General features: G+C 51.1%; 1 protein-coding gene across 13 annotated transcripts in view; it reads right to left on the reverse strand.

The window, feature by feature from the left end:
* Positions 1-20,814, reverse strand: part of CYRIB (CYFIP related Rac1 interactor B) — a 153,350-nt gene that overhangs the window by 130,688 nt on the left and 1,848 nt on the right. Inside the window, exon 1 of one of the 13 annotated variants that reach the window (XM_070481598.1) lies at positions 4,115-4,249. The exons of 11 other annotated variants lie outside the window; for them this stretch is intronic. The gene's annotated coding sequence lies outside the window, so the exon portion shown is untranslated. Of the gene's footprint in view, positions 1-4,114; positions 4,250-20,814 lie in introns of those variants that run through there. One more of the 13 variants, XM_070481607.1, reaches the window with a different exon arrangement.

A 20,814-nucleotide genomic window follows, 5' to 3' on the forward strand; every position in this document is an offset into this window, starting at 1 on the left:
GTAACTGCCGAGGGTCACCTCTCTGCCCAGTCTCCTCAGCTTCAGGCCCTGCGCACCACACTGCACTCCCTCCAGAGGCTGTTATCTTCTCCGTCTCTTCTACTAGGCTGTGCTCTCCTACTATACATACAACAGACATATATCTACATATATCTACAGATGCATATGCACATATATGCACACATGCTCATATATATACACAGTATAGATACCTACACACGTTTATGTATATATACTGTAGGTGCATGTTTCATATACAAACATGCTTTTATTTGTAGCATACAGTTGGTATTCGAGAAATGCCTGTTTTCATACACAAGTACATACATATATATGCATGTTTTATATATAGACATGTTTATATATATAAAAGCCTATATATAGAACACAGGTATTCAGTAAATGATTGTTTCATATACACATACATGCATGCATGCATGTATGTATGCATATGTATTCACGTATACACACATATATGAATGAATAGGTAAAGAACAACACATGGTGAGCCAGCCCTGAGAGCCTAGCAGTTGAAGTTCAGTGTGCTCCACTTCAGTGGCCTGAGTTCGGTTCCCAGACATGGAACTATGCCACTCATCTGTTAGCAGCCATGCTGTGGTGGCATCCCACGTAGAAGAACTAGAAGGACCTACAACTAGAATATACAACTATGTACTGGGGCTTGGTGGGGCAGGGGAAGGAAGGAAAAAGGAGGAAGATTGGCAACAGATATTAGCTCAGGGCATTTCTTCCTCTGCAAAAAAAAAAAAAAAAAAGAACACCACATCGTTTAAAGGCAGAACAGACAGCAAAGGTGAAATGAAACCGCCAGGGCGGCTCTCCTTCTCTGCTGCCTCCCTAGGCGTTAGCGTAGTGCCCGCTGGCTCATAGTATGCACTCAATAAACAGTGGTGGAAGGGATGGATGGCCAGCCAAGTTTCAGTCAATGTGCATTTACTGAGCAAGCGCCACATGGTGCCAGGCTCTGGGGAGCCGAGGCAAATAGCAGACAGATGTGGTCTCTGCCTTCACCGTGGTGCAGGAGACCTAAGAACCAGCATGCGAACCGCACACACTACCTACGAGTCGAGAGGAGAGCTACGAAGGGAAGGATGGGGTGTCAGATGGAGCAAAGGGGAGAGCCACAGGAAAGACTGTCAGAGGAGGAAAGACGGAAACCGAGGAAGGAGGCATCTGCCTTGCGAAGACCCAGGGACACAGGAGCAGGCAGAGGGAACAGCATGCGCCAAGGGTGGAAAGAGCCCAGATCTCTGGGGAACGACAGCAGCTGGGGGGCTGCAGCCAGCGCAGAAGGGCAGAGAGGCAGCACGGAGTTCAGAGGAAGGCAGGGGCCGGGTCCTCAGACCCTGGGTTTTGCTTAGTGTTTAAATGACAGCAGGAAGCCATTGAGGGTTTTAAGCAGAGGGACTTTATGATCTGATTTACACCTTCAGAAGATCAAGCCCAGTCTGAAGAATGAGTTGGAGAGAGAGAAAAACACCCTCCCAGCACCCTGCCCACTTGTCAAAGAGGAAGAAACAAGCCTGCTGGCTACCCGTGAGCCCCGCTCAGAAAGGGAGCATATGACTCAGCCATCGCCAGTTCACTGCGCTACTCAGACATTTCATAAGCACCTAGAATGCAACAGCCTGAGATAAATATCGGAGGATGAGATGAGGGTGACACACTCCCCATCCTCCGGGAGCCTAAAATTTCTACTGTCCAAGATCAGCCAGCTTGGCCCAGACTAGAAGAATTTAACTCAGACGAATACTTCTGAAAGGAACAGAGATTCAGAGCTCTGGATCAACACAGTGTCCTTATTTCCTCCTTTCTTTATCATTCATTTATTTATACCTTGCCTCTTTCCAAAAGAGGGCTCAGAGAGCTTGCCACAAAAAAGGATCAATGAAGATAATAAACAGAAAAAGAAAATGACCATGGAAACGATGCAAATAGACTGAACCTAAGGGCTGGTTATAGCTTCTGTGAATAAGCACAAATTTGGCTCTGAGCTTCCTGGCAGCCAGGGCAAAAAGGAATACAGGGTAAGGAGGAAGAACAACCTTTCTTGTAGGGGAACACAGCTTTTCCTGGCTGTCCCTAAATTCTAAAAATCAAAGGTGGGATCTGTTGTGGGTGGGCAAGGAAGGTGACCTTGGGTGAAGGCACCCTCTAATTCATTCACCTTGTTCATTAAAGAACTCAACATCTTCCCTTACCAATGTGTCCTTCATCTAGTTATACTTGTTACCAAGCTAGAAACTGGCATTTCTTGATAACTTTATCTTTCTTACTCCCTCCCTCCCCATCAGCGCCTTCGCACACAGTAAATTGGTCACGAGGTCTGTCAACTCCATCCCCTGAACAGTTCTCAGATCCATTCTCTCCTTTCAAGGTCCAGCACCCCTGCCTGACTGCCGGCTACCCAGCCTCAGAAACGACCTCCTAATGACATCCCTGCCTCTAGCCTGGCTCTTCTCCACAGTGTCACCAGTGTGATTTTTCTGGAAATGGTGTATCTGGCAGCATGGATTTTCTGCTTTCAATCCTCTCGTGTATGGACTTATCCCACCCTCCCCCATTGGGCAGCAGTCACGCAGCTTGGGCAGGACTGACTGTATCTCCCTTCCAGGCGGCCACTGGCTGGACTAAGGCAAGGAGCCCCAGTGGTCTTAATCCCTTTGTCACAGGGAGCCATTCAAGGAAGTGGGAACGCAGGCCTAAGCCAATCAGCACACAGCATTCTACCAGCCACAGTGATTGGCTCCAGAGTGTACACATGACCTAAGGTGATCCAATAAGAATTTGGGAGGAGAAGTAGATGTGAAGGCTGGAACTGCTGAAGCCACGTTACCACCACGAGGGAGGCAGCCTGAGGACGAAGCTCACACAGGAGGGCAGAACTGAGAGAACAGCAAAGAAATGAGCCAGGGTCCAGATCAAACCCCACCTAGAGGCTGCCCTATCCTTGGACATTTATGGTTATCAGCAACTGAAGTACATCTATTCTCCATAATCGCAACACAAAATACAAACTCCTTAGCATGGTGTACAACAGGGGTCAGCCAAGCACAGCTCACGGGCCGGATCAGGCCCACTACCTGTGTTTGTCAATAAAGCTTTATTGGAAACAGCCACACTCACTCCTTTAAGGACTGTCCACAGCTGCTCCGACACTAGCACAGCAGAGCAGAGCAGTTGCAACAGAGACCATATGGCCCACACACCCTAAATAGTTGCCATCTCACTCTTTACAGAAAGTGTTCCCTGACCCCTAGCATATGGATCATCCATAATGACTGCTCATCCACCACGCTCTGCCCCCGCCCGTAGTAACACCTGCCACCTCCCGGGTTTGGTTATGCTGAGCCCTCACTGAGCCTAGCTAACTCCTTGCATCCCACCAACCTCGGCTCTTCTCTGCGGGTCCCCCATCAGGGTCAGGAGTCCCCTGGGCAGACACAGCACCTTTGCCTGCCCCGTTCTCCCATCGTCCTGGGAGGGGCTATCCAACTGTGTGCTTGTCTCCACCCCTGGACCGTAAGGCCCTTAAAGCAGGGATGATGGACTCCTTATCTCTGGATTCCTCTCTCTCTCAGCACAGCGAGGTGTGACACAGCAGGTGGCTGAGTTCTGCTGACCTGACGTGCAGCAGACTGGGTCTTCAGGGAAGGGGACCAGGCCTTCACAAAAAGCGGGAGATTGGGGAGCATCCTCAGCAAGCTCGCCATCTCACCAGGGCCCATATTAGGGACAGGTGCCTCCCTGTGGCCTCAGCGGTACAGGTCAGTCAGGGTTACAGACCACAGAAGTCAGTTGTGACTATTTTACGGAAAAAAAAGGAATCCAATGAGAAAATAACGGGAAGTTCCCAGAATCAACAGGCAGGCTGGGGAAAAGGAGCAGAGGAGTCTCGGCAGAGGGGGAAGGTGGCCAAGGCCACGCCACTGGAAGTCTGCGAGGACACTCACCATCTCCACTGGACTCGACTCAAGGACCTCTAACTGCCTCCCTCCAAGGCTTACACATTGGGGGTCCCCCAAACAGGAAGGTTTGAAAGATGCTGAGCACCCCAAAATATAGAAAGTGCCCCTGAGACACACCAACTCACCAAACTATGGAATCAAGTGACTGCAGATCCAGGAGCCCCGTGTCACCATAACTGGGTCCCACCCAGGGAATCAGGGGTTCTCTGGGCGGCAGAAGTGAGGGAGAGGCCTGTGTGTGTCTACACAGACTCAGAGCCAAGTGTGAACAAAGGAAGTGTTTCTTCATCTCTCACCACAGGGAGCAAGTGTCAAGCAGAATTTCAAGCATCTGCTATTGCAAAACATCTAAAGTTGTAGCGAAAGGTCATTTCCAGAATCCTCCCTCTCCCCGACCCCATGAAGACCTCAGGCTTCAGCTCCATCCTGGATAACCGGAGGCCATTATCTGAAGTTCATTCATTCATTCGTTCATTCGTTCACTCATTCGTTCTGCAATCTGTCCCAAGACCCCGATGTGCCAAGTCCTGTGCTGGCACTGGGGTAACGAAGATGAGTCAGTCACCATCCCTGACTTCTAGAAGTTCTGATGGCTGGAGGAGAGGATGAAAGAAGTTTCATTTTGGGGTTGGCCACTGTAGTGGAGGGTTAGAGGTCGGCAATGGGAGTGTGTGCCTCAGACCTCTGTCAGCACTTGCTGGGCATCGCTCCATTTCTTTACACACACACACGCACACACACACACACACACCCCCAGTGAGCTACCTCTGTGATCAGCCACCAGCCCTAGGACCGTGGTCCGGAGGACTCAGGCTCTGGTCCAAATCTGGATCCTCTTGGCTACTGAGTTGGCTAAAAATGTCAAGTCTTGGGCAGCCTGTTCCCCCAAGTAGTGGGGACAAGAGGCAGAGCTGACACTGTCACCTGCTGGCTGTGCTCTAGGGCAGACCCTAGCTCTTGGCAACAGCTGGTCCTCAGGAGACTAGGGGACAGAGTTCGCCTTAGATACCCCTGCACTACCCTCCACAAATCATAATACTGACACCCGCCATTTGCACTACACTTTCCAGTTTATAATGCATTTTTTTAATATGCATTCGCTCATTCATGACTTGTTCACTGAATACCCCTTATACGTGAGGCACTTTGCTCAGAGCTGGGAATCTAAAGAGTAATAAAACACAGCCCCGACCCTTTTGGAAGCCACTTCCTCTGGGAAGCCCTCCTTGATCTCTCCAGCGGGGTTGGATGCCCACCCCCCCTCCATGGGCGCAGAGCACCCTGTATCATGTGGATGAAAAAGGGACTCATCCACCTCATACAGCTCTGCATCCCCAGGGCCGGGCACACAGTGGGAGCAGAATGAATGTCTTGAGCAAGGACCAATGGGAACGGCTGGGAGGACCGAGGGGCCATGGGGGAGACGGAAACCAAGGGGGACAGGGCAGGGAAGACTCAAAGAACCCGGCATTGGCAGTACCCCCTAGGTTTCTAGATCAGGAAGCTTGTCTCGGAGAGCTTGGATGACTTATCCAAGACATTCTTGCTGGGAAAACCAGCTGGGCCTCTAAGCCCATTCTCTTCATACCAATTTCCATTCCGACTCGTCACCCCAGCCAGCTTCCGGCTCTCCCTCTCCCGGGGACCACAGAGTCCCGTCTGCCTTCCTGCAATCAACTTATTGCTGTCTACACCCTCCCCCTGGGGTATTTTTTAAGATACCCTGAAGATAGAGGCCTGTGACTAAGACAAAGAAATGGATTCCTAATGATGGAACGCCGGGTTCTCATTCATTCACCGCACAGACATTTACCGAGCATGTATGGTATGCTCTATTCCAGAGGCAGCGAAGCAGGAGCGGACACGGGCAAAAACCTGCCTTCTAAGGTCGGAGCGTGAAACGGGGTGACGAAAAGGGGGTGTCCCTTTGGTGAATGAACGAATGAATGAATGAAATGCAGTCAACGTCAAGCGATCCATCGCAGGTCATGTCAAGATGTAACTTAAGCTGACACAGGGCACACAGTCTGCTAAAGGGGGGGGAGAACACACAGTTTCTCACTCCCAGGTCACTCTCGTAGCTACTGGGGATCCCCTGCCTTCGTTTACTCTCCTTCCAACATCCCCAGTATGAGAGAACTAGACAGAGTGAGCCCCCTTTGTGGCCATGGCTGGCTTCCCAATTAAAGTCAAGGATTTGTGTTTACTCAGGGTCTATAAACACAGACCCAAAAAAAGTGTTTAAGAGAAAGCAGATGAAGTGTGGGTAAAGACTAGGTAATAAAATCAGGGGGAAGCGCTGTGAGTTTTCAACCATGACTGTGATTATACAAAACTCAGAGGAGGATGCTCCACGCCCAGGGCCAAGGCGCACAGCGGTGCAGGGCCTGAGCGTCCAGAGTGAGACGTAAACTGCAACTGCCTGAAGGATTGATGGGTCCCCGCTGGGAGAGCCCTGCTAAGTGCCTCTGGACCCGGCCAGAGCGTCACGATGCAGCTAATATGGCCTCCCCACCCTGCTCCTACCACTGGCTTGTCACATAGCTCATCGAGACTGGATTTAAAAGTCCTGTGGACTTGTGGGTTAGTTGGGGACAGCCTTCGGAGGTAAAACCTGTGCTTGGAGTTAAAAGCAGCACCTCGTGAAGTGTCAAAAGCTGAGGGTGCCGCCTTCCAGAACATTCACTGTCATCTCACCCCTCAGGGCCTCAGTCTCCTTATCTGGCCACTGCACTAGATACTGGCCAAGGTCCCTTTCAGTGACGGCATCCCGCAACCATGTTCTTCCCCAGCCCAGGCAGGAAGCTGGGGTGTGGGGATGTCCTCTCTACTGAAACACGCGTGGGAGTCTGGCCTGAGTTTGGATATAAGTGGTAAAGACAGTGAGGAGCCCCAAGGAGCCCCCAGGGTCCCCCAGGAGCCCCCAGGAAGTGGTGACTTCCTAGAGATCAAGGGGGGCAAATAAGGGGTGATGCTCAGGGCCAACCTTCACAACACCCTAAAGAACAAGTTTCCACAATTAAAGAAAACACTGGGAGGGTAACCAGAGAGGCCCAGAAAACAGTCAACATCTGTGATTCGGCACTGATGGAACTGCCCCTCCCAGCTCTAATCTGGGTCCCCCCGGGGAGTTTCGTTGGCTTTGCAATGTTTTTGAAGAAAATGATCTTGCATATACATTATTCCCCCAGCCACTCAGAGAGAGCTTGGCCCTCCTGCCTCCTCCTCCTCCTCTTCGGAGCAGGCAGCAGTCTCCCAGATGAGTCTTCAGTGTCAGACAATGGCAACCTTGGCTCTTTTCTGTACAAGAGATGATCTCTCTCACCAGCTTTCGCACCGTAGGAGTGCAACTCCTTTACCAGAGTCTTGGTTTACAATGGCTTTCTGCACTTGATGCTGACCCTCCAGTCTCCTTGGGCTGGGACCAATCTCTCACAGTGCTGAGGCCCAACAAACATCGAAGCACTCTCTGAAACTGACTTGGTTTTAATACCAGAGTGGAGTCCATCCTGAGTCAACTCCAAATTAACCTAGATACTGAGCCATTCTGAGTATAATGATTAAGAGCAAAACACACTGAAGGACCACCCCAAAGCTGAGCCCTCCCACCCATTCATACCTAGTAGCTTCTTGAATGTTGGTCTACCTGCTTTTGCACGTGCTGTTCCTTTTGAAATGCTGTTCCCTGCACTGGCCTTCAAAAATCAACTCAAACCGTCACCTTCTCTATAAAGCCTTTCCCCAGCCCCTCCAGACAGAGTTCAGTTCAACATGTGGCGTGTGTGAGCCTGGCTAAGCCCTGGACTTGGCTAGACGTGCAGAGAGGAGAAACTTCTGTATCTGGCTGGAGACCCTCCCAGGCTAGTGTCTTCAAATAACCTCTTGCTTGCAACTCTATTTTAAAAATGTTACCGTGCAAGATTGAAGACACACAAAAAAATGTATAGTGACAAAACCACCTCTCATACCCACCACCCAGCTAAGAAATAAAATACAGCAGATACAAGTGAAGTCCCCTGGGTATCCCACCCCAATCCTCTCCCTCTCCCCAATTCCCCAGGGGTAAGCACTCTCCTGAATTTGGTATTGATCACTGCTGTGCATTTCTTTATACTTTTTTTTTCTTTTTTTGAGGAAGATTAGCCCTGAGTTAACATCTGCTGCCAATCCTCCTCTTTTTTTTTGCTGAGGAAGACTGGCCCTGAGCTAACATCTGTGCCCATCTTCCTCTACTTTGTATGTGGGACGCCTACCACAGCATGGCGTGCCAAGCGGTGCCACATCCACACCCAGGATCTGAACCGGTGAACCCCAGGCCATCAAAGCAGGACATGCACACTTCACCACTGCGCCACCGGGCTGGCCCCTCTTTATACTTTTATTACATGTGACTGTTCCCCCTAAACAATGTATCCATTGTTTTGTAAGTTTTTAAATTTTCATAACTGTAACACTTTGCTTAGTAATACCACGATTTGTTTTTATGTCCAGGGCCCTCTGTGAGCAGCGTCTGCATCCTGTTAATCGATGTATCAGGGCACCTAACCCAAATCCTGGCACATAGTTCATGCTTGTTGCAAATGGAAAATAAAGAAGAAAACACCAAAGACAGGGTTTTCACCCACCGGACCTGAAAAGGGAGTGGGGAGAGGGGTGCGGAGGCGGCCCCAGTGGAGTCAACCCATAGGCGGCCTCTGAACACCTCCTACGATCCTTAGAGACTGCAGGCGCATGGGACTCAAGTAAGACGCGGTCCAGTACTGGCTGAGGGGACCGGGCAGCATCTCCTGGGAGGGACAGGACCACAGCACTGTTCCTGGCACACAGTCAGGGCTCTGGACGCATCTGGCGAATGAGTGACCCTTCCCACAGAGAAGAAAATGGAAAAGCTGGGACAACAAAGCGTGGCTGGCCCAGAGGAGAGCCCACCTGGGGACCATCGCAGAGAGAGCAAGTGTCCTCACTCACTGAGGACCAGCGTCTTCTTGTCCAGCTCCAGCTTCCCAGAGGAAGCCACAAGCTCACTCTGACATTCAGCTCACCAAATCACACAGCCCCTGGGGGCTTCCAGGACCTCTGGAGGAAACCCAGTGACTGTCATACAACCGGGAAGACGCTTACACGTGGCAGGGGCGGGGCGGGGGAGGGGAAAGCAGGGGAGGACAGTTTACATGGCCACCATGAAACAGGCTAATTTTGAGAGGACAAGAAATACCAGCCTTCATAAAGGAGGGATGAGGCCTCAGTAAATGCCCTTTTCATGAATTAGGCTTTGGACCGAAGTGCATCTGCGAGGAGGCCACCAAGTGGAGTTTAAGAAGAGCCAGGGCTAAGAAATTAAATCCCGACTCTGGCCCTGACCAGCTGTGCAGCCTTGGGCAAATCAGTCAACCTCTCTGGGCTTCAAATGTCTGAAAAAGCTATGCGCTCATTCTACAAACACTCTTGGAGCAAGGCCTTCTGTGAGCCTGACCTGTGGACGTAACACAGAAAAGGCCCAGTCCCTGGGCTCAGGAATGTTTCACGGAATGAGGCCATGGCATAAACACAAAGCACTCTCTGGATGTAAAGTCTTGTTATTAAGACTTTATTTTCTATCATATAAGCCCCTTTCTAACTTTTTCTCTTCCTTCCTTTTTTTTTTTTTTTTTTTGGTGAGGAAGATTGGCCCTGAGTGAACATCTGTGCCCATCTCCCTCTATTTTGTATGTGGGACACCACCACAGCATGGCTCGATGAGCGGTATGTAGGTCCACACCTGGAATCCAAACCTGTGAAACCCAGGTGGCCGAATTGGAGCACCGAACTTAACCACTACACCACTGGACCAGCCCCTCCTTTTTTTTTTGAGATTCAAGACATAGCTTTTGGTCAATGCAAAGGAGAACAGAGAGCCAGGAAGCTCATCTTTAATTCAGTGCAGACAATACTCAGCTTGGCTCAAACTGGGCAAAACGCTTCCTTGCAGCACATCTATTCATAGCTGTGTGTTCCTAGAGTTAGCTCTCCATTCTCCTCTCCAGCAGAGGAATTGGCCCGTGCTCTGAGAAAGGAGTGGAGGCGGGAGCAGGGAGGGGACAGGGCAGGAGGAGGGGAGAGGAGAGCAGGGTGGACCTAGAGAAGACCCCCTGCTGCCCAGAGTGCAGTCACACCCCTCTGGGAGGGAGACAGGTGGCAGCACCTTGAGGTTATGGTCACTGCGAGAGGGACGTGGGGAGGGGACAGACATACCACCACATATTACGAGGGCCTCACACACTCTCGACTTCCTCCTCCTGTAAGGAATGCTTCCTGATCCCTACTCCAAGGGAAGGGAAGGGAGCTCAGAGAAGGGAGCGACAGCCTGAAGCGACTAGCAGAGCTGGTGACACCCTGCAGGGGCAAGACCCATGGGATCAGCAACGGGGGTTCCTCCCGCCCCGGGGAGCACAGGAGACAGACACCCTCAGGTTATTAAAACCGTGGAGTTGCCACCGCTCCAACCCGTCCCAAGCACTAACCCTTTAGCAGCCCTGCCTCTCCTGAGGGGCCTCCGGCTCCGTGAATGAGCCTCGGCGAGGGGTGCTGATGGGGATCACAGGAGATGGTGGGCGCCACGCGAAGCCTCTCCCCTCAGCTTCTTCACCGTGTGTTCTCGTCCTCCAGACTCTTCCTGTGACCCTCGAAACTGCCAGGGCGAGGAACAGGCATGACTCAGCCTGGTGAGCCGCCCGGCCCTGCGAGCGGCTGGGGTTCCTCTCTTCATTCATCCAAAGCAGCACCACCGATCATTTACATACCACTTCCCCTGGCAGGTGCTCGAGAGCAGACGGCAGGTGCCGGGCAGGAGAACAGAGAGGGAGAGCAATGCGGAAAAAGGGATTTCTGGACACTCAATAAATGCCTACTTGAGATGCCAAAATGTGTGCCCCTGTCATATCAAATTACAGAAACGCATATACACACACCTAAAAATGAAAACTCTTGGGGTTTGAAATGAGTCTTTAAAAACACTCCAATTTCAATTTTCTACCCAGAGCAGAGAATTAATTCACACACTGATTCATCAAATATGCATTCGGCACCTGCGTTCCAGGCACCTTTCGAAGGCAAAGATGACAAGCGCACAGCAGACACAGAACTGGAGAGAAACGGCGTTTTAAAGGCCACAGGGACTGTCTGGAAGTTTGCGATCCCACGACCGGTTATAGCTCAGCCCCCCGGACACACAGGACAGCAGCTCCCTGCACCTGATCAGAAGTTCCCTCTGCTCCAAACACTCTGCTCTTAGTCAATCATCTTACTTTTCCCTGGAAATAATTGATCTGTTTGGTCATAGGCCATTGATAAAGGGATCTAAACTCTGGTTTTCTTTCTTTCCCTGGAAATGGCAGAATTCTAGGTTCCTGGGAAGAGAGATGAGGAGAGAAGGGGTGACGGTTTGCTTCCGGGAAAACTAACATAACCACATTACAGAAAACGTGCAAAACAGAGAAAAGAAGAAATTCATCCACATTCGTCTCCCCCAACCATACCTGACACGATTTGGGTGCGTATTTCTTTCCAATCTTTGGTCCTAGAAATGACTGCTTTTCTGCATCCTCCCAGCCTCCTTGGCCCTCGCTTTGAGTGGCTACAGCAGAACCGATTCAAGTCTTCAGTTATAGTCAGACACTTAGGTTATTTCCACTTCGGTTAATTTCTTATTGTAAAAAACACTGAGCTGGGGGCCGGCCCAGTGGCCGAGTGGCTAAAGATCCCCGTGCTCCACTTCGGTGGCCTGGGTTCAGATCCTCAGCGTGGACCTGCTCCACTCATCAGCCACAAATGCAAAGCAGAGGAAGATTGGCACAGATGTCAGCTCAGGGCTAATCTTCCTCACCAAAAAAAAAAAAAAAAAACTAAAAAAACCTGAGCTGAAGATCTTCGTGCAACATTTTGCCCATAATTTTTACGATTTCTTCAGGAGAGCTTCCCAGAAGTGGGTTCACTGGGTCCAAGCTTATGAACCTCTACATGGCTCTTGACATAAATTGCCATGGTTGCCCAGAAGGGTCGTTTGAGGATCCAGCTGGCCACCAGCAAGAAGTTGCAAGTGCCTTCAGGGGATGACACCTTTCAGAGGCCTCAGGCATGGGACAGGGGCACCCGCTGGGTTTTCTACGGAGGGAGTCCTTCTGGAACATCTCGTCTTTGCACCTCAGCGTGTGCAAGCTCCGTGATGCCGTGGAGACTAAGCTCCAAGGTGGAATCAAGTCCTCCCCTCTCCTGCCGCAATAGCTATTTAATCTGATCCCCATGAAAGATCAGGTTCCTTTTCTCTCGGTTTTAAGTGTCCAAGGTCTGAGACAAAGATGAGCTTATCTGGAGAGAGGCATTTCCAGCCATGATCAGCGGGGAGGGGCTTGCTGTGGGTAGGGGGCGGGGGGCCTTCCAAAGGTCACACTTCCTTTATTCCTCATTAACTTCTGAGAGGGGGAGGGCTGGGGTGAAGTCAGAAGCATGCAAATGTCCTTTTTCTAGACTTCCCCCTGCATGTCCCCACTGAAACCTGGAGAAACACTGCTTGAGAAAGAGACAGTTTCACCCAGAGGCGAGGCCTCAGGGAGGAGGGGCCACCTCCCAAACAGGGGTCCCCATGGCAGCCCAGGATGGCGCGTTCAACCAGAGACTCCAGAGGCGCAGGATCCATGACAATCACAAAGGTCCTAAATCTAGGAGCTGTTGTGACCAGAAAGACCGGCTTTATTCAAAAAAATTGAATCAGATCTCTCTAGGCCAAAGGGCTGCCTCCTTCCTGTCCACTGGGTCTTCTGTCCACGGGGTCTCTCTCACTGGACAGCTGGACCCCAAGAAATCCCCCCAAAGTTAATCACACTCAAGCAGGAGAGACCCCAGAATAATTATACAGCACATGTAATATCTGTCAGCCACTACTGGGCCCGGACACTGCACGTTCTGAATACGTCCTCACTGCACCGTGACACGCAATAGAATGACATTGCGTGCTCATTTAACTCAGCCAGACTCAACTAGACACAAAGGGACAAATGTATTTTTTTTAATTTAAAAAACTATAGGGCCCAGCCTGGTGGTGGCATAGTGGTTAAGTTCGGCACACTCCAATTCGGCAGTCTGGGTTCACCAGTTCGGATCCCAGGCAGAGATTTACAGCACTCATCAGCCCTGTTGTGGCAGCAATCCACATATAAAGTGGAGGACAGTGAGCACAGATGTTAGCTCAGGGCTAATCTTCCTCAGCAAAAAAAATTAAATACTGTAAAAGTGGATTGTGCCTATTATGTTTATTTGTATTTGTTTTATTTTGGGGGTATTGTATCTTGTACTTTACTGTATATCGCACATGACTGTGTATGCCATATATTTAAACAAACATGCAACTAAACAGGATCACATACACAAAATCACGTGTACTGTCCATCAGGGGCGAGTTAGGAGACTGTCCGGAATCATTTTCACTATGAATTTTTGCTGCTGTGCTGACTTCCGAACTTTAGAATGAGGCTTGACCCTGCTGTGTAAGGTCCCCCTCCTTTGGTGCTTTCAGGTCTTGAGGGCTGTGTGGTCCATTAGGTGCCAGCAGAAAATCAGTCTTGGATCAGAACAGGAAACCGGGCTGCTGAGCGCTGGGAGGGCCCCATGGCTTTATAACCTGCCTCCCGAGGACAGCCCGTCTGTTCCAAGCTGGCTGTGTGGCCCCTAGCAGGGCTTCCACGTCCCTGGCCTGGTCCCTCGTTCTTCCAATGAGTGGCCTAGATGATTTTCAAACTCCTGTGTGACTCTGGGCAACTCGCATCACCTCTCTGGGCATCCCACTTAGATGCAAAATCAGAGTTTCCCAAGCAGGATTCCAAGATGAGGTTACCGTGTGTTGAGACACTGACCTCCTTAGCACTTGGGAGGAGTGGGCCCCGGGTCAGTCACCTCCAGTTCAGAGATGCTTCTGCTTTTACTGCCCATCCCCCCAAGCTGTGCCTTACAAATTCTGTTTCCTGCATGGCGTGAAAAAGGCTGGGAAGGACCAGACTAGGTGATCTTCAGCGTCCTCTGTCTCACACCAACAGCCCCACCCCGGCACATCCAGAGTTAGAAACAGACTGCACACGGGCAAAAGATTATAGCATTGGGGGGTTTCTCTAATTGGGTTTCTCGAACAGGGATCACAGGATCAGAATTACTTGAGAGTGCTTGTCCAAAATGTGGATTCTTGACCCTCCCCTGGGGATGCTGAAGCTTAAGGTATGGTCAGATGAAAGAAATACTGAGGAAGAGGGAACACATGCATAGAACATTCTGGCAAGTTCTCATATTGAAAGTGGAAGGGAGGAACACTGTAAGAGGAGGTATTAATCCAGTGTCCACTTACTTTCTCAAGTCTACAAGGACCAGTGTCCTTTCAAATTTAACCCCCCCAGGGCCCACCCAGTGGCCGAGGGGTTAAGTTCATGAGCTCCGCTTCGGCGGCCCAGGGTTTCGGCAGTTCGGATCCTGGGCACGGACATGGCACCGCTCATCAGGCCATGCTGAGGAGGCATTCCACATGCCACAACTAGGGACGTACAACTAGAATATACAATTATGTACTGGGGGGCTTTGGGGAGAAGAAGAAGAAGAAGAAAAAGAAGATTGGCAACACATGTTAGCTCAGGGCAAATCTTTTTTTTAAAAAAAAAAAAGATTCAACTGCCCCAAAGCATGAAGCCACAGGACCCTTCTTTCCCCCAAATCTTTCCCGGGGAGCGGGGAGGAGTGTGTGCAGGCAGAGGATGCAACATGCTACAAATCCCAACAGCAAACGCTTCAAGAAGGGTATTAATAGCATGAGTCAGTTTCACACTGAATTCACCAAAAACTTCACCACTCAAATTAGCCCAAGCAATCTCCTTGCAAGATTCATTTCTAAATTCTGAATTTCCTTGGCTGACAAGTTCACAGTAGGTGGTTCTGGGCAACGAGGTTGCCGAGACGCCTGTCACCACGAGATGCCCTGCAAGAAAACCACGCCCTCGGCGAGCAGCATCTCGCAGCATCTCACGGCATCTCGCAGCGTCTCACAGCATCTCACGACAGCAGTGTCTGGTCTTTGGTACACAACCCCCACTGGAGACTTTTCGAGTTATGTTTGAGGTTCCCTTGAAAGAGGGAGTAAAAAGAGTGGGTATGCGTTGAAGCTGGCGTGGGGCATCTAAATTCCAGCTCTGCTTTTTATCAGCTTCAAAGTTTTCTCAGTCATCTGTAAGATGGGGATAACGTTTTGCAGAGGTATTGTGCATGTAAGGAAAAAAATATGCAAGGTACACGTTGTCCATGCTCAAGAAGGGAGACCAAGAAAAACACCCCAAATCACAAAAACCCACAACATGATGTTTACAGGAGCCTTACTGTTAGCAAGGCTTTTGTCTGGGCCGTAAACGACCGTGCAGAGGATCGGAAATGCTGCTTCACTCCCCAGTCCTGGCCGCACTTCAACCGACCCGCTGGGATGTCCACTGGTGTCCTGTGACTTCCCCTACCATCCTTTCTCCAAACCTAGCCAGAGAGCTTTTCCAGTTCCTGGAGGACAAGAATGGGCCCTGAGGGGTAAGGCTTGGTTTAGCCCAAGGAAACAAACCCAAAATCCTTCCTTCTTCAGCTGCTCAGGCCCTTGGGACTTGTATGGGTGGCAGTGGGACACACACTATTTGTTTCTCACATGGACCCATCGCAGGGCCCAGCACACAGTAGGTACTCACTCAAATTACTGCCGTCGAAGCGCAGGATGAATGGTATTCCTCCATAAAGAAGTGAACACTTGACAGCCACAAAGGCATGTTCAGAAATGACTGTAAAATGTCACCAGGCTTTCATTCACAAGCCTAACTGATCTCACGCTCCCCAGCCAGCTTCTGGTGCCTCAAGACGCAAAACCAGAGTTCAGGGAGCAGAGTAGAGGATGTTATTGCCTGAGTTTCACTTCCATTGCAATCTACTGCATTTGACTTCAACTCTGGTTTTGAGCAAAGCTGGGGCCAGTGCATGACTGGCAGGAAGGCCTCCCTGAGTCTACACTCCTCTCCCTGAGTCCTAGCCCCGAGATCGTGTGAATAGGGAACTCAAATTACTGAGTACTTACTAGATGTCAGGTACATTCAGACACTTTCTGACTTAAGAGCCACAACAGGCTGAAAAGCAGGCACCGGGATGCTGGGGGACACTGGGCAATGTGCAAAAGACCTCGCAGTGAGGGAGGCAGGTGTGAACCAAGATGTACCTCCCCCAAGTCCATGGTTCTTCAGCCTGACACCATCCCCTTTCAAAGGAGAACGCCAGAGGGGCCAACCACAGCATTCAGTTTTGCATAAAGACACCACAGAAATATGAAATTATCTTAAAGAAATACCCCTCTCCTCCCATCAGATTCATACCCCATCTCTGCCAGAAGGATAGCCCTGGCCCAAAATTAGCACTGGACAAATGGGTTCTCACCCACCTGTGACTGTGTCCTTGGGGGAGGCAGTATATGTACGGGATGTTTCTGCAAGGTGCTATGCTAAGAGTTTTTAGACACATTATCCCATTTAGTCCTCCAAACAACACAGAGAGGCAAATGTTTAGCCATGACAGTTCTAGCTCAGCAAGGTGCCACGATTACCCAAGGTCACACAGCTCCTGCATGCCGGGGCCTGGGAGCCTTCAGCTCCCCAAGGCAACAGTATTTGCTGAGTGGGCACTGGGTTTAAATCCCAAGCAGCTCTAAGTGGCCAGGCAGAGCCGGTCACAGGAGACCGTATGACACAGACGAGGAAAGGACGGAGCTTTTCTTCCTCCCACTGCCCAAGCGTCTTCCCCCACTAACTCCTCTGCATGACTGCACCTCACTGCCCTTCCCCGTCCTTATCAGAGGATGGGGGGTGGGCGGGGGGAGCGAGGAGGCCATTAGTCTCTGACCCAGTGGGTGATTTCAAAGCTGCCCCTTTTCTGTGTTGGGCATTTTTTTTGACCGTAGATGTAAGGATTTAGTCCCTCAGTCCACTGACAAAGGAAGGTCAGGGGCAGAGACACCTGTTGAGCTGGGGGAGGATGTCCAGCACCCAGCATCCCCTTGGCCCCAGAACCTTGCATTAAGGATGCCCCAAGGCGCTCACAGGCAGACACTGCAGGGCCGTGGGAAAAGCCTAGCTTGGGAGCCCCGGTCCTGGGTCTGCTCTTGGACAAGATGCTTCCCCCTCTGGGTCCCAGTTCCTTCTTGTTAAACTAAGAGTACTGGATGCCTAAAAGCTGCAACTCAAGCATGAGCTTCCTGCCCAGCCCTTCCAGAACACAGTCATAAGCGAAGGCCTGGGACGCGCTCACTGCTTCCCTTTCTCCCCTCCCTGCTTCCATCCCACCTCAACTGTTCAGGGCATCCAGGCCCTGCTGGGCTTAGTAGGCACCGCCTGGGAGATAAAGGAGGGCTGTCTTCTCCACAAGCGCTTCGTGCTCTCACCGTGCTCGTTCTAAGCCTCCATCTTTTTATCGTCTGTATTTTGGGCATGTCTGCCTCCTCCAGTAACGAACCTATCAGCTGCCTCAGGAGCCTCTGGCGCCATATTCAGATTCGCATCCTCAGCATCAGCTGGTCTCGAATGAACGAGGGGACGGGGGACCTCCAAGCTCTCCCTACTCAAGTGTGGTCCACAAACCAGAGCATCATGTGGGAAAGTGCTGGAAACGCAGAATCTCGGCCCACACCCAGCCTCTGACTCAGAATCTGCAAGGCAATCCGCAGGACCTCTGGGGGCACCTCCAGTTTGGGAAACACTGTTCCAAGGTGCCCTCCAGCTCTGACGCGACCCTACCCCACATCCTTCACTTTTGCCCTCTAGAGGCCTCCCACATGCAGGCCTGAGCAGGACTCGCTAAAACAGAGCCCGTCATAAACCAAAGGACATTCACCTTAGGAACCTTCTAGAAGCCTGCCACTGACTCTCACAAGCAGGATGGGAAATGTGCAGCCCCGAGGGTGACTCCAGGCACGTGTTACCCACCGGCCCTGTGAGTTTCAAGGAAACCGGGGCAGTTTTCAAAAATGTTGATTTGAAATCAACATTGGTTTCCACCCTTGGTTCCGTGGATCCAGCTCCCCTCGCCCTCCTACCCCTGAACCCCCATAAATGAGTGACTGCACACCTTCCAGCATCTGGCAGCAGAGACACACCAACCGGCGGCCCGCCTGCCCCCTAACGGGCCTTGCCTCCATGCTCAGAAAATGCCTTTCCCTCATTTTCTACTCTTGACGTTTATTCAACTTGGAAAGAAAAGGAACGTTTCCAAAACACGTCTTCAGTTTTTTAATAAACCCTGCCATTCCTCTAGCGGTTTCAGATTATCTTAAATATTTATAAAAATCACTCTCAGCAACACTTCTTTAAACAAACCTCCTGGTCGACTTCGATTATTTATATATTTACGAACATGTTGTCCCCTTCCCTTGGAGCAGATGGCAGTCTTTGGAAAGGAGAAAAAAAAAAATCACTGGGACAGAACGTAAACTCAGGGACTCCCCAGTTTAGCCTTCTCGACAAGCTCTGGTACAATGATCTTTCCATCCGGCGGAAACGCCCTACGATGGCCAGTCAACAGTTGGTTTGAGAAAACACGGAGGCTTGAACTTGAATCTAGGAAGCAGCTGCCAGCCAAGGGCTTGGTTTCCAGTGGGAACTGGTGCCCTGTTAGCAGAGGGACAGGGCGATGGGACTGGGGTGGGGACAGACAGAAGCCCAGAAGGGGAGGGAAAAGCAACCGCCATTTGCACGCACCGTGCCGAGCATCTCCACACGACCTCTGAGCTCATCTTCACAGCGACCCTTCCAAGTGGCGATGATTAGTCCTCCTCTGAAAGGTGGAGAAGGCCCAGAGAGAGACAGGAAGTATGTTGCCCAAAGTCACAGAGCTAGTAAGCAAGAGACCCAGGATGTGAACCAGGCCATCTGGCCTCTAAACCCACAGGCACGCTGCCTTGAGAAGGAGAAAAGGATGAGAGGAAAAACAGAACTGCCCTTCACGGGGCATCCTTGGCTACGAAATTACCACGTTTCTTTCAACCTGCTGAGGCCGGTCACCCTCTTAAGATCATGAAGGAAACTCCCAAAGTTCTGTGGCAGCAACAGGAGCTGGGTCAGTCCATTTGAGAACCCAGGGGAGTCAGGTCTCGGCTGGAAGCTGGAAGGAGTCCATGCGAACGTTGTGAGAAGAGATGAAATGAGGGCCAGAGCACACGAAGGGCTGCCTTTATGAGCAAGGAAATGGATGAAAAACAGGACCACAGTGACTCTTCCTCAGGCCTTTATCAAGTATCCCCAGGAGGGGAAGGAGAAAAAGAATAAAATGAGCCTTCCTGTTCGCACCCCAACGGACTCTCTGGAGAAGCTCCAGTCCAAGTTCACAAAGAGAGACGGTCCACCCTTCGAGATGCTCATGGTCTAGATGAAGAGACAGCAACGACTCCTATTGATGAGGGTGATAATAATCACTGATGACGATCGCCATTAATCGGCGCCCATGCTAAGGGCTCCACTCAGTCTATCCGAGGAGCAAAACAACCCCACGATGTATGGTCCCATTTCACAGAAGACGACACTGAGGCTCCTCGAGGTGAAGAAACTCCGCGACGGGCACACAGCAGGAGGAGGGAAACGTGGGGTGTGAAGGTGGATCTTGCCTCTTACCGTGGACCCATGAGACAGAGGGGGAGGGGCGGGGGTTATCTGGCCTGTTTCTAGATGAGGAAAAGAGGGAGATGAGCTCTCTAAGGCTCCACAGCTACCCCACAGCTAAAATGCACAGATTTTAAATCTGATTTTTCACTGACACAACACCACTCCCAAAATGCTCCCCTGGAAGGCGGTTTCACGGAAGCCGGCCAAGCCCCAGATGGCCAAAGCCACAAGATGATGATGGTCTCTTCAATCAAGGGGATGGCAGTAATGCTGAACCTGAGGCCACAGCCTCCTGGCACTGGTGTCCCTCAGAAGTCCCTCCTGTCATGGTCTCTGGATCCCCAGGTAAGAGCTGCCAGGCTCATGGACCGGGATTCCATGTTGGGCAATCAAGACACACTTGGGAGAGACAGCCAGAGAACAATTTCAAGGTCACCTACGGGCCAGTATGCTGACCTTGAGGTAGAGACAGAATGCACAAAGGGGAAACAGACGTCACTCTTGTCGCTCTGACTGCACCACAGACCCAGCATATGCCAGACAGCCTGCCAGGTGCCAGGGGAAACCCAAAGGCCGCTCGGAGGGCGCACAGCCTACAGGAAACAGCGAGAGAGCTGTGCAGACGGAAGACTCGGGCAGGGTCCGGAATCTGCCACTCGGGGCTGAGGGTCTTGGGCCAGATCCTGCCCTCTCTTGAAGTCTAGCAACACAAGAACCAAATCTCTGCCTCACAGGTATCCACGGCCACTCCACGTCTTGAAAATGACTCTGCACGTGCTCACACTGCTGCTGGCCGTGAACAGAGGTGCCTGCCGTCAACTCTTAAGATCATAGGAGCCCTCAGGCTCGTCTCCCGCCCTCCAGATGTGGAATACCCTCCGAACTAAGGGTCCTCAGAGTGGGGCACAGAAGCATCTGGGAGCTGAGAAGGAAAGGGAGGCACGGAAGGCAGAGAAGGCAAAATGACTTGGAAATCTCCCAAAGTGAAGCGCAGAAATGCACACAGGGCCTTTATCCGAAGGCCATTTCCAAGGGCCCCTGCGCACTAATCCGCCCTGGGCTCCCTCAGCACACACCCTCTGCCCTGCCCGTGGTGAGTCCAGCAAGGATCCAGAAAGTGCACATTACAACGTGCCTCCCCCGAAAGA

This window comes from Equus asinus, chromosome 12 (assembly GCF_041296235.1).
Source record: "Equus asinus isolate D_3611 breed Donkey chromosome 12, EquAss-T2T_v2, whole genome shotgun sequence".
NCBI classification, from domain to species: domain Eukaryota; kingdom Metazoa; phylum Chordata; class Mammalia; order Perissodactyla; family Equidae; genus Equus; species Equus asinus.